Raw genomic sequence first — 14192 nt, 5'->3', positions numbered from 1 at the left:
TCTTCTCCCCCCATACAGAGTGTGCACTCTTCTTCTCCCCCCATACAGAGCGTGCACTCTTCTTGTCCCCCATACAGTGCGCCGCTCTTCTCTTCCCCCCATACAGTACACGCTCTTCTCTTCCCCCCATACAGTGCACGCTCTTCTCTTCCCCCCATACAGTGCACGCTCTTCTCTTCCCCCCATACAGTGCACGCTCTTCTCTTTCCCCCATACAGTGTACGCTCTTCTCTTCCCCCCATAGTGCATGCTCTTCTCTTCCCCCCCATACAGTGCACGCTCTTCTCTTCCCTTCACCTCTCTTCTCCTTGTTTCTCTCCAATGTCCATGCTGAAATAAAATGGTGTTTCCACTTACGAGAACACTATTAATTTCTGTCTCAACATTTTAATTCCAGATATTTTTCTTGGACTTCACCTCTCTCTGACCTTGTGATACCACCTCAATACTTCGCAAATAACCCCGCCAACACAAGAAGAGCCAACCCAAATTCCATTACCAGCTGGGTTGCTGTTTCCAAAGCCTGCCAAGTGAACTGAACTCAATTACAAACATGTCTTTGGGGCTTGAGGAAATGGTGCAATCCTCTAACAGTATCCCTTGCAAGACATTGAAACGCCATAGAATGGTCCTATGTTTGTGTTCAGTCAGCTTACTTTTCCTGACCCTTCACAGCCTTTCCTCTTGACCAGAACACCCTGGTCTAATCCATTGATCTGCGAGATTGACAAAACCTGCTTTATGCTGCATTCTGTTATCTAATTCACAATCTCTCACCAAAGTTTACCTGGCCCTACATCAATCAATGTGACAGTATCCAAGTGCATCAAACACAGATCTTTGTGAAAGCCGGAAGAGTGAAAGCCAGTAGCTTGAAGGGCACCAGATAACAGCAAAGCTGTTTTGAACCACAGGGATCACCATCCAATAAAGCTTGAAAAGCTAAAAGCATGTTGTTGGCCTGAGAGAAGTCCTCATCTGGCAAGACAGTACATGGCTTGTCACCAAGGGAGTAGGAACATATTTATGTTGAGAGTATGAGAGGAAGCTGTGTTCGCAGTCCTTGCATTATCACATAAACCCATTATTTGGTGGCAGAAAACATTTTGAACTTGAAGTACATAAATTTGACATGAATCAGAATACAAATTAGAACGACTATGCTTCATTTATGCAGTTGTTTAATGCAGAGTTGCCTTTGAACTTTGCGAGAGATTGTTCTATCGTGAGGTGTTACAGCTTATATTCAATATCACAAGTGATGGCTCGGGTATCTCACCGGTTTTGACCTCCATATGGTCAATATTTGTTGTTGTGTCTGAAATAGCAGTCCTAGTTCCTGTCAGGACATGTCACAACTAATAACAACATTAGTTTCCTTTAATCTAGGGACCTTCCAGTTTGTTCATTTTTATAGATACAAGGGGGTCTTTGGAGGGATGACAGACACATTGTGATAGGAAAATCACAGAAACCACTCCAGAGGTCAGTAGATGCCATGTTGTGGAAAAAAAATTATCTACCTCTGTATCTACAGAATCTACCCCAAAGTTTGTCCTTCACTATGTTGTCTTTGAAAAAGATCATTGCAAATCCTACCATTAGTCTTAGGTTTATAATAGACAAGACCCCGTGGATCAGAAATTAATTGTGTACGGCATTTAACATATAGTTGAAGTCGGAAGTTTACATACATCTTAGCCAGATTCATTTAAACTCAGTTTTTCCACAATTCCTGACATTTAATTCTCGGAAAAATTCCCTGTCTTAGGTCAGTTAGGATCACCACTTTATTTTAAGAATGTGAAATGTCAGAATAACAGTAGAGAGAATGATTTATTTCAACTTTTATTTATTTCATCACATTCCCAGTGGGTCAGACATTTACATACACAAAATTTGTATTTGGTAGCATTGCCTTTAAATTGTTTAACTTGGGTCAAACGTTTCGGGTAGCCTTCCACAAGCTTCCCACAATAAGTTGGATACATTTTGGCCCATTCCTCCTGGCAGAGCGGGTGAGTCAGGTTTGTAGGCCTCCTTGCTCGCACACACTTTTTCAGTTCTGCCCACAAATGTTCTATAGGACAGAGGTCAGGGATTTGTGATGGCCACTCCAATACCTTGACTTTGTTGTCCATAAGCCATTTTGCCACAACTTTGGAAATATGCTTGGGGGTCATTGTCCATTTGGAAGACCCATTTGCGACCAAGCTTTAACTTCCTGACGGAAGTCTTGAGATGTTGCTTTAATATACCTACATCATTTTCCTCCCTCATGATGCCATCTATTTTGTGAAGTGAACCAGTCCCTCCTGCAGCAAAGCACCCTCACAACATGATGCCGCCACCCCCGTGCATCACGGTTGGGATGGTGTTCTTCGGCTTGCAAGCCTCCCCCTTTTTCCTCCAAACATAACAATGGTCATTATGGCCAAACAGTTCTATTTTTGTTTCATCAGATCAGAGGACATTTCTCCAAAAAGTACAATCTTTGTCCCCATGTGAAGTTGCAAACCATACTCTGGCTTTTTTTATGGCGGTTTTGGAGCAGTGGCTTTTTCATTTCTGAGCGGCCTTTCAGGTTATGTTGATTTAGGACTGGTTTTACTGTGGATATAGATACTTTTGTACCTGTTTCCTCCAGCATCTTCACAAGGTCCTTTGCTGTTGCTCTGGGATTGACTTGTACTTTACACACCAAAGTACGTTCATCTCTAGGAGACAGAACGCGTCTCCTTCTTGAGCTGCGTGGTCCCATGGTGTTTATACTTGCGTACTATTGTTTGTACAGATGAACGTGTTACCTTCAGGTGTTTGGAAATTGCTCCCAAGGATGAACCAGACTTGTTGAGGTCTACAATTTTTTTCTGAGGTCTTGGCTGATTTCTTTTGATTTTCTCATGGTGAAAAGCAAAGAGGCACTGAGTATGAAGGTAGGCCTTGAAATACATCCACACAGGTACACTTGTAATTGACTCAAATTATGTCAATTAGCCTATCAGAAGCTTCTAAAGCCATGACATCCTTTTCTGGATTTTTTCCCAGCTGTTTAAAGGCAGAGTCAACTTAGTGTATGTATACTTCTGACCCACTAGAATTGTGATACAGTGAATTATAAGTGAAATAATCTGTCTGTAAACAATTGTTGGAAAAATGACTTGCGTCATGGACAAAGTAGATGTACTAACCGACTTTGCAAAACTATAGTTTTTAACAAGAAATTTGTGGAGTGGTTGAAAAACGAGTTTTAATGACTCCAACCTAAGTTTATGTAAACTTCCGACTTCAACTGAATAAACCATTCTCACATCAGCGCGATGGCCATCTGCACGACTCGTGCACTAACACGTGACTGTCAAACAAACACAATACACCAGAGACACATCTCATTTGTTTTTCTACTTCATAGCTTGAAAGAGATGGCATTGAACATGCTGCACCAATTAAACCAAATTGGTAACAGTGCATTCATAACGCAGTTGTACTGTATGTTTTGGTATATATTTGAGTACCCCAAAGTGCCTAATAGTAATTCATCTCATCGGCTTTATTGTGATAGGCTTTTCTTCAAATAATCCTTCTTATGTCTTCTTTGTTTCTCCCATTTCATTTGATTTGGGGGTGTTTCTGTTTGTGGGATGCCAATGCAGATATTATACCATGCAGTTCTGAATTTGTCGGTCCCTGCGCTAAATCCATTATGGGCCAAGCCACTCTTTCAGTGTTACGGTAATGACCGAATCACCATTGTTACATAATGACGCAATCATTTTCACAATTGGGAGAAGGATGCAATCTAAAATGGTCAGGGTAACGTTAGTCCACAGTTCCAGTTTACTGACCCCACAAGTCCTGCTCATAGTCCCAAAATCCACAGGAAAACATAAATGCTAATGTGTAACTCCAGCCACTGAAATTGAGAACCCCTCTGAATAAATTATATCGGATTTTTTTCCTCTTTCTCTTTTTTTTCCAGGCCTCCTGACACACTTTCTGCTCATTCATCAACAGCATAGTGAGTGAGAGGGAGGAGGGATGGTTCTGCATCAAAAGACTGTCTCGGTGACTGGGGGAATACATCCTTCTCTTCGGTGTGTGTTTGATGATGCCTTTCTGTTTTAAGAACTCAATGACACACTTCAGCTGGGTATTAGCCTACTTTCTCATCTTTCCTATGTTGTCTTCTATTCAGAAGGGTTCAAATGCTATTTGAGTTTTCAAATACTTGCAGTGCTCATTTCAGTCTGCCTGGAGTGCCAGATCGGCGGCGTTAGCACTTTTGCAACTATTCTATTGGTTCCATTGCACCAGGTAAACTCAATGAAGACCATATCAGAGATAATTTCCAAAAGTATTTGAACCCAGGTCTGGTTCTCTTTGACATACAGACAAACTTCTAGATTTTTCCTCTTACTGTGTATACTGTACATTACCTAGTACGTCAGAAGTTATGTCCTAGTTCATGTATTGTATCAGTCGTACACTTGAATATAACTGCAACAACTTTTAAGGTTGACTTTCAACTTCAAAGGATGCTACCTTCACGGTGCGCCTTCTGTTGCAAAATAACATCCTCTTATATAAGATCATCCTGACGAGGGAAACGTGACGAAGCCTGAAGCTACCCAATAGAGCATAGCTTACTGATCTAACTTAAAAGGGTAGTCCCATGAGATACCACAGCGATGGAAACCAGTGAACATTGTTAGTAGAAGTCAAACTATTTAAGTTTGTTACCAACATTATAGACTTGTCTTTGTCACAGGGGAGGGGGGGGGGGCTCTATGGATTTGGAGAGGAGGAGAGTCTTGTCCAATGTCTCCAAATGATACCCACTCAATAAATATTTTTTTGTGGCAGTGAGAAGAGAAGACAAGATTGTGGAGGTCGTGTGTTTGGATACTGGGTGACGTGGGAGGCTTGGCCACAACTGCCCCTTACTGATTAAAGGCAGAGGAATGTGTCTCTGGGCCTGAATGTACTGTATAATCAAAATAATGACTTACTCTTTAGCAATACAATGCTGGCTTATTCAAGAATCCATTCCACACTAAAACAAAAAAAACTAAGAGTGGACCTTTACCGAATTCGAAGTATGGTTTGGCTGTCTTAGTTTCAATGGGAAGAGGATGCATTAGTGTTTTATAAGTTAAAGCTGCACAATGCAGAAATTGCTCCACCATTTCCTGGTTGAAAAAAGTTGAATAGTTCCTCTAATTTCCGTTTGACAAAGCAAGTAAGTATATGTTTTATTTTCCATAACCAAAAATATTGTATTTTCAGCTGTTTGAAGCTGGTGTACAAAACTGAAAGTAAAAGACATAAAAACTTAAAGCAGAGACAGGAGGCATAGAAATGGCACATATAGAACTTCTTAGATTTTATGTTGTTTTTTTGTCTTTTACTTTCTTTTACTTTTTCGTTCAGTGAGTGACAGATCTATAACTCGGCTCGGGTCTCCCAGAAAGTTACACATTGCAACTTTAAATGACTGTGGTTTCTGCTTTACAGTACCTCCTGTTTCTGCATTTGTCTCAACCACGGATGCCATGTAACCGTCACTACCTTTGGTATACTGACTTTTCTCAACTCATGTAGATGATGAGTCCATTCTGCTGCCCGGTAAGGATATATTATTAAAGACATGCTCCTGAACTTTGGCGACTACTAAGTATTTTTTAAATCTCCCACTTTGGGCTGGGTGTGTGAATGTGTAGTTTATACATGCATAATCTATGACCATAATTATTGTCTTACCACCAAATCCATAGTTTGAAAGCCACTGTATTTCTGAAAGCTGTGCTGCCCTACATTTCCCCCCACGTGGGTCAGACCCCTAATAATTTGAGTTCAACAATTAAGCTTAAGCTCCTCACCATGTGAATGACAGCTAGCAAGAGGCACATAATGCACACACAGGAGAGAGAGAGAGAGAGAGAGAGAGAGAGAGAGAGAGAGAGAGAGAGAGAGAGAGAGAGAGAGAGAGAGAGAGAGAGAGAGAGAGAGAGAGAGAGAGAGAGAGAGAGAGAGAGAGAGAGAGAGAGAGAGAGAGAGAGAGAGAGAGAGAGAGAGAGAGAGAGAGAGAGAGAGAGAGAGAGAGAGAGAGAGAGAGAGAGAGAGAGAGAGAGAGAGAGAGGAGAGAGAGAGAGAGAGAGAGAGAGAGAGAGAGAGAGAGAGAGAGCGCAATGACGTTGCTGAATCTGTGATCTAGTAAGCAATTTTCTGGGATCACTTTTGGCTCGTGAGTGCTACTTTCAGAACTACTGGCTAAAAAGTCAACTGAAGTACCGGAAAAGTTCCTTTTTCACTCAGTGTAAGGTGTTACTTGTAAGAGGTACTTTTAGGATAGGGCTTACTGGTATGAATCTTGTAAAAGTCGCATGATAATTTAAGCTTTGGACATTTCTGTTGAAGTCTTCGGTGGCTTTTTTAATGGATACGTTCTAAAAGGGACAGCTGACATGTTTAAGGACAGAATTCAAAGGAGAGGTTTACAATTTAGTTGCTGCCAATCAAGAGTGAATGGGGGAGCTTGACTCATAATGGAAAACTGATCATTCTTCAAAGTAGACAAGAGAACAATGATCCATGCCAGCATACCCTGTCATTTCTTAGGCAAGTGATACAGTGCCTTGCGAAAGTATTCAGCCCCCTTGAACTTTGCGACCTTTTGCCACATTTCAGGCTTCAAACATAAAGATATAAAACTGTATTTTTTTGTGAAGAATCAACAACAAGTGGGACACAATCATGAAGTGGAACGACATTTATTGGATATTTCAAACTTTTTTAACAAATCAAAAACTGAAAAATTGGGCGTGCAAAATTATTCAGCCCCTTTACTTTCAGTGCAGCAAACTCTCTCCAGAAGTTCAGTGAGGATCTCTGAATGATCCAATGTTGACCTAAATGACTAATGATGATAAATACAATCCACCTGTGTGTAATCAAGTCTCCGTATAAATGCACCTGCACTGTGATCAGAGGTCCGTTAAAAGCGCAGAGAGCATCATGAAGAACAAGGAACACACCAGGCAGGTCCGAGATACTGTTGTGAAGAAGTTTAAAGCCGGATTTGGATACAAAAATATTTCCCAAGCTTTAAACATCCCAAGGAGCACTGTGCAAGCGATAATATTGAAATGGAAGGAGTATCAGACCACTGCAAATCTACCAAGACCTGGCCGTCCCTCTAAACTTTCAGCTCATACAAGGAGAAGACTGATCAGAGATGCAGCCAAGAGGCCCATGATCACTCTGGATGAACTGCAGAGATCTACAGCTGAGGTGGGAGACTCTGTCCATAGGACAACAATCAGTCGTATATTGCACAAATCTGGCCTTTATGGAAGAGTGGCAAGAAGAAAGCCATTTCTTAAAGATATCCATAAAAAGTGTTGTTTAAAGTTTGCCACAAGCCATCTGGGAGACACACCAAACATGTGGAAGAAGGTGCTCTGGTCAGATGAAACCAAAATTGAACATTTTGGCAACAATGCAAAACGTTATGTTTGGCGTAAAAGCAACACAGCTCATCACCCTGACCACACCATCCCCACTGTCAAAGATGGTGGTGGCAGCATCATGGTTTGGGCCTGCTTTTCTTCAGCAGGGACAGGGAAGATGGTTAAAATTGATGGGAAGATGGATGGAGCCAAATACAGGACCATTCTGGAAGAGTCTGCAAAAGACCTGAGACTGGGACGGAGATTTGTCTTCCAACAAGACAATGATCCAAAACATAAAGCAAAATCTACAATGGAATGGTTCAAAAATAAACATATCCAGGTGTTAGAATGGCCAAGTCAAAGTCCAGACCTGAATCCAATCGAGAATCTGTGGAAAGAACTGAAAACTGCTGTTCACAAATGCTCTCCATCCAACCTCACTGAGCTCGAGCTGTTTTGCAAGGAGGAATGGGAAAAAATGTCAGTCTCTCGATGTGCAAAACTGATAGAGACATACCCCAAGCGACTTACAGCTGTAATCGCAGCAAAAGGTGGCGCTACAAAGTATTAACTTAAGGGGGCTGAATAATTTTGCACGCCCAATTTTTCAGTTTTTGATTTGTTAAAAGTTTGAAATATCCAATAAATATCGTTCCACTTCATGATTGTGTCCCACTTGTTGTTGATTCTTCACAAAAAAATACAGTTTTATATCTTTATGTTTGAAGCCTGAAATGTGGCAAAAGGTCGCAAAGTTCAAGGGGGGCGAATAATTTCGCAAGGCACTGTACATGCCTTTTCAGTATCCAGTACAGTTCGTAGTATAGATTTCTCGGAGATTTCGCTCAACATTAACCTTGAATCACCAGGCCTTTCCTCAATGAAAGCATACATATTTCTCCACCAGCTCCATCCAAAATCGTTCATTCTGTACATTCATCCCGTTTCTCCAATCTCCTGTGAGTCTTTAAACAGCATTACGGCAGATTGATTGGTGACTTCGCCTGGATCAGCATGTTTGAACCGAGCAGCACTCAGAGTGAGCACTGTAGCGGGCTTCCATTTGTTTCCGCCGTGACAGAAGCAATATCTATCCTGTAGACTCATTAGAAGACAGGGAACAGAGTGAGTAGCAGCTGGGCTCAGGGGAGAAGAGGAGTGGAGGAGAGGGATTGGGGGGAAGACATTTCTTGCAGCACATGCCTTGAGATGGTTTAATGTTAGCCCTTTGCTGATAGCACCTTGGCCCCATTTATTAGCCATTGAGGGTTTATTTATGGGTGTCTCTGAGGCTGTAGTCGCTGTGATAGACAGTGTGGGGGAGTGAGAATAGCTCTGTCTTGGTATCACCGGATCTTTGAGTTGATCTCTGTACCCACCGGGAGAGAGCTATGTCTCAGCTCAAGTGAATAGGCCCAATGAGACTCTGACACTGTCCTAACATGGACACCACATGTATTGACTACCAAACGTATGTAATAGTATCCAAGACACACAGCCAAAAGCTGGAAAACAATGTACTGGCAGTCAATTCAATCTGAAAGGTGAAAGGTGTTCCAGCTTTCCAAAGCCGGACAAATAAAGCAGAGTTATTTTGATGCTCTTACAAGACATACTGTACATTCAACCTGGTCTCAGAGCATTTCGTATTATCCTGTACGTAAATCCGCAAACTCCGTTTAGTATGATATGTTACGTTTCACATGGTATGTAATTCATTAGTGGATGTCCATGACCCATTTAGTATGATATGTTGCGTATTACAATTTGTATTATATGTTTTGAAGTTTCAAAATGTACAATATGTTACGTATTTGCAAAACGTATGATGTGTTAACGAATTCTAGCTAGGTGGCTAAATGTTGTCTAGCTGGCTAACATCAGCCAGGCTAGGGGTTAGGAGTTAGGATTAAGGTTCGGGTTATGTTTAGAAGTTAGGTTAAAGGGTTAGGGTTAGGGGACGGGTTAGCTAACATGCTAAGTAGCTGCAAAGTAGCTAAAAAGTACTAGGCAGCTGAAAAGTTGCTCATGAGCTAAAGTTGTCCACGATGAGATTCGAACTCGCAACCTTTAGTTTGCTATAAGTCCAAGTTATACACCCAGCCATCCACCCCGACCAACCACCCTACTTTTGTTTCTGCCATAAGTAACCATCTGCCTTACGTAACCATACGAAATGTAACATATCGTACTATTTTGATAGTCCAGGAGTAACTTTTACTATGTTACGTCTGTATATGCAATTCTCTGAAACAGTAAACAAACTGGAGTTTCACTCCCTCTGCTGTACGCTCAAGGTACATGTGTAGTGTGTGCCTGCCTGCCTACCTCCTTTCTAACTGTCTACCATATTCATACCATCAGGACCTTAATTAAAAGAGAACCATACCCAGTAATTATCAAATGTTCTCTAACTATATCTAGCTAATTAAAGTATTACAAATGATCTACTAATGAATACCAAGTCATTGAATCCATTAGGTGACATTATGTGTATGTTTGGACATTTCAGTAGATTCAGCTATGGGATAATTACAAATTTAATTAATAGCAATAACAGACGGAGGAAACCTGCAGTTGAAATACATGACATGATGACCTAGGAAGCTATTAAAGCATTTCATTGGTTCGTACACTGCCTCTAGACAACTGCTGACATATGTGTGTGTACAGTAATGCAGCCAGAGTTCCCAGCATTCATTTTCTAAGCAATCTCCTCTCACAGTAATTATATTTATTTGGAGGCTGCTATTATTCAGAGGAAAACGCTTTCAACCTTGCAAGAGTCAAGAGAGGGTGTCTTTGTCATGGCGTACATCTCAAATGGCACCTTATTCCCTGTCTAGTGCACTACTTTTGACCAGGGCCGATAGGTGCACTATGTAGGGAATAGGGTGCCAATTGGTATGCACATAAGGTACTAGCCGCTGGACAGAAAAAATAAATACACTCATCTTTTGTTGGGTTTTCTAAAGTCCAGTTACCTTGTCATGTTGCCAGGTAACTGCAGCTACGTGTGGTGTGTTCGTGTCAAATACATGGTTAATGGCATTCCTGGGCACTGAAACAGGGTAGACGACCCTGTGAAATGACCTGAAGCATCACACGTACGTGTACACACACACATACACACAGCTGCACGCATGCACTTGGCGTAATAAACACACAGACAAAAATACTAGAGCCTAAAAAACCCAGAAACATATCTCTACACCTAAATAACCCTAATGTCTTCTCCTGTTCCCCCTCTCTTTTAACCTGCTGATGTTGGATGATAGGAGGGCTCTTAGCAAAGATGTCTGAACTACTTAGCTAATACAACTTCCAGTATGTAATCCTTTATTATAAAGCAATGGGATTAATGTAAGGCTTATTTCAATATCCCATGTGTAGTCATTGATTCACTGTATTTGATGTGTTTGCCAAAAAAGAAATCCATTGTGAGTAAAAGGAAGACTATACATAAGTCAATAACAAAGCTATTCCCTTTCATCCTCTCTGCAACAGCACAACAGATACAATTGTAACGTGCTTAGGCCAATAACATGCAATCTCCAAATCAACTTTTGTCAGAATTCTCACTTCTGTACTGCACTAAGAATACGTTATGTGTCTTTAGGGGAATCCAGGAATGTGCTTTAATGCGATCTGACAGTCATTGGATTATACACACTTTACAGAAAAGGATAAATTTCCCTGGATGGACATTCAGGCTTTAATTTGGTTCACCGAGAGGTAGGTCCAGTTTTGAACTGCTGTGAGTAGAGATATCCGTCCCAGCTCTGTGAACCTTCAACCGGGCATGAGTCTGCCCGACAGCTACCTGGGAGAATCCAGAACCTAAAATCTCCATATTTAAGTTACCTTGATTCTGTCCACTACTTTCCCTGTTGAGGTTGGTGATATTTCAATCACAGACACCCACTTGCCAAAAGCCAATGTTTCTTGACCCTTCACAGTATACCATTGGGGTCTCTTTACTGAAATTTCCAACAATGTTAAAGCTGTAATCCTTAATTGAAACAATTATAAAGTGCCCCCCCTCCCCACTGTTTTTTTGGTAAAAAAACTGAGGGATGGGGCCTGAGAAATCGAACCAGTCTCAAATTCAAAGCGAGAGCTATGGTTATGATATCAAAATGATAGTTTCAACCATGTTTTTAAGCTATATGGTGTTTGGTTACATTTACATTGGAGTAAAACAAGCTTATATTTTGTGTTCTGATGGGGTATAACAGTTGATCTTAGCTCATGAGGATTCTAGCTTTAAACCACCTAATTGAAAAAGGTACGCCTAGTTGTTACTATTCAGTGCAACATGCAAAGTGCCATACAGACACATTTCATTCCACTGCTTTCTGTTTATATACAGTCTCCCTCTTCATGCCCTTACAGGAGGGCTGCTTAGCGAGGGCTTGCCATCTCTTTTGCCTGAAGCATTGCCGAGCGAACTCGGATGGAAAACCATTTTGGGGTAGGCTTTGTAAGTACCTTGAGAGCGTTGGGTGCCTCTGGAGTGCTCCGACGGTTTTGATCCAACTCTGCATTTAGCTCTGTGGGTGTGATGCGGCTCTCGTTTGCAGTACAAATGTAGAACGCGGGCTCTCCTACATGAAGGGTATCTGAAGAAGTTATTGCCATGGGCTGTGTAATGTTCATCTTATCATCTTATGAAAAGAACTGCAGGTAAACCACGAATCAACACAGGCCAGTCTAGTGTATCTATCTGCATGGGTTATCATGATTCATTGGAGGGTAGCATCACTGACTGTCCCACCTACGCAGCTAAAAAAGGACCCTGATTGAAGAACCCAGTTTGTAATGGATACACATGGAAGCAATAATAGCCTGGAGAAAACAAACAGTAATCAGATGACTGGCTCACCTGAACACATTAAAACAAGTGAGAAATGTGAACGTCATGGAATACCCAGTAAAATGTTCACATCCTAGGTACAATAGCATTTTATATATTTGTGAAATAATTTTGTTCAAGCAGGACTCCCACTGAGATGAAGAAGAACACCTGGTATTCCAGTATGTCTTGTCTATAAGGATAAATGAAACAAATCTTCTTGAAAGTTGCATGCATAATCTCACACAGCATCATGACACTCTACACTTTGGTTCCAGTACACCAAATGCATGAAGCATATCAAGATTTTGCTCAGCAGTATTATGTCCTTGCAGTGTTCCAAGCAGACCTGGATTCAAATACTATTTTGAATCTTTCAAATCCTTGTTAAGCCTGTCTGGATTGCCAGATGGGCGGTTTGTTATTTTGCTTCTATTCTATTGGTTCCATTACACAGAGGAAACTCAATCAAGCCCAGATAATATATTTGAAATGACTTCAAATAGTATTTGAACCCTGGTCTGGTTTCAGTAAGCTCGCCTGATTTGTTTCAAATGAGGAGAGCTGTTTAACTACACCATTTGTACTGATCAGCATGATGTAAGCAGCTGAGTCAGCTTGTTAGCCAAGGCTAAATGGCTGCCATGAGCACTAAACGTGGTCAGACATCACTGGTCTCAGTTGTAAGGCAGTCAGCATTCAGTAGCCTCAGGGGTGAGAGTGGTATATCTATTAAACTGTAAAAGCAACGTATGTGGGTGGCTCTTGGAGCCGTCTTAGACAAGCAGACCCAGCTCTGCTGACGACCTGCCTGTGACCCACAAGTCATAGAGCCTCTGGGCAGAGCACTCTGTTGTAATGATGGGCTGTGAAATGTCTCACTGTGTTCATGTATCTGGATAACTGTGCACTCATCTAATCCATCTTGTATTTCTTACATAAAAGGGCAGCTATGAAGGCATCCTGGAGATGTTGATCAGTGAAGGTATTCAGCTGTTGCATGTTTGCATCTGGGCCCCAGCATGTTTGCGTGAGTGCCCTCCTCAGATGGCCCCAAACTCCCAGCGGATGGAGTTAGTCTCAGGTGCCTATAAGATCTCGTGGGTTCTGACCCCCAATCCCCTCTTTCCCTAGATGATTTATATGCACACAGTTCTCTTATAATCAGGTGAGACAAAACTGGCCTGGAATAGAAACCTGCTCACACTGTAGCTGTATGGGACCGGGTTGGTCACCCCTGTTGCATGTTGTCAATGTTTTACATACATTTTCAGGCAAGGACACCTTTACTAATTGGTGTGATTATGGTGACTCCCTGTGGTCATGTATGAATACTGCAAGTTAAAATAAGAATCAATTCCTCTCAAACTCACACACGTGTTGCGGTCATGAAGCTATTGATTTACTTTTGATATGTGGCAACAATCCAACAGTTCCAAATGTAACAGCAACTGTAAATGTTGCTCTAATATTTGCTGTGTTGTTTGTAAATGTTCTCTTCTCTATTTGGTCTGATTGGATAACTATAATCTACTGCTCAGTTACTCCCATTGTGTTTGTAGTACACATGAGCCTAGATAGACCATATCTTGCACAGCCTGCATTGGATATAATTTACAACTGTCTTAGTCTAATTAAAGACTGAAACAGCCGTTTCAGTCTCTCCCTCCTTCTCTCTCTCCCTTTCTCCTTTAATGGCCAAACACATATTTCACTAACAAGCACTAGCAGGGAAAGAAAACAGAAGGAAAATAGAAGTTGATTGGGTCCTCTGGGTTTGATTTGGAACTCTCACTCCACGGTGGTAGGAGCCAAAGGGGCCTAATGTATTCTCTATGAAATCAGGGCCTCATACATTCCTAATATCCCCAATGTTTTCTAACAAG

Source organism: Oncorhynchus kisutch, linkage group LG5, assembly GCF_002021735.2.
Source record: "Oncorhynchus kisutch isolate 150728-3 linkage group LG5, Okis_V2, whole genome shotgun sequence".
NCBI lineage: Eukaryota > Metazoa > Chordata > Actinopteri > Salmoniformes > Salmonidae > Oncorhynchus > Oncorhynchus kisutch.
This window is presented reverse-complemented; position numbering follows the sequence as displayed.